Below are 977 nucleotides of genomic sequence, written 5' to 3'. Positions count from 1 at the left end.
CACCAATTCCCTTCCCTCTACCCACCTCCCCCCCCCTTTCTTCCTTCCCCCTATTCTTAGGTTGTAACTGGGTTATAGCTTTCATGTGAAAACCCTAAATTAGTTTCATAGTAGGGCTGAGTACATTGCGTACTTTTTCTTCCATTCTTGAGATACTTTACTAAGAAGAATATGTTCCAGCTCCGTCCATGTAAACATGAAAGAGGTAAAGTTTCCATCTTTCTTTAAGGCTGCATAATATTCCATGGTGTACATATACCACAATTTATTAATCCATTCGTGGATCGATGGGCACTTGGGCTTTTTCCATGATGTAGCAATTATGAATTGGGCTGCAATAAATATTCTGGTACAAATATCTTTGTTATGATGTGATTTTTGGTCTTCTGGGTATATGCCCAGTAGAGGGATTACAGGATTGAATGGCAGATCTATTTTTAGATCTCTAAGTGTTCTCCATATCTCTTTCCAAAAGGAATGTATTAATTTGCATTCCCACCAGCAGTGCAAAAGTGTTCCCTTTTCTCCACATCCACGCCAACATCTCTGGTCTTGGGATTTTGTGATATAGGCTAGTCTCACTGGAGTTAGATAGTATCTCAAAGTAGTTTTGATTTGCATTTCGCTGATGAATAAAGATGATGAGCATTTTTTCCTATGTCTGAAGGCCGCATGCCTGTCTTCTTCAGAGAAGTTTCTCTTCAAATCCCTTGCCCAGCCTGCGATGGGATCCCTTGTTCTATTCTTGCTAATGCGTTTGACTTCTCTGTGGATTCTGGTTATTAAACCTTTGTCAGAGACATAACCTGCAAATATCTTCTCCCATTCTGAGGGCTGTTTGCTTGCTTTACTTACTGTGTTCTTGGCTGTGCAGAAGTGGAATGTGTCTTGGCACAGTAACTGAGAGAATGCCAGGAAGGCTATGTTAACCAGTGTGATGAAAGTGTGTCAAACGGTCTGTGAAGCTAGTGAATGAT

Source organism: Nycticebus coucang, chromosome 11, assembly GCF_027406575.1.
Source record: "Nycticebus coucang isolate mNycCou1 chromosome 11, mNycCou1.pri, whole genome shotgun sequence".
Classification (NCBI taxonomy): Eukaryota; Metazoa; Chordata; class Mammalia; order Primates; family Lorisidae; genus Nycticebus; species Nycticebus coucang.
Note: the sequence above shows the minus strand (reverse complement) of the source record.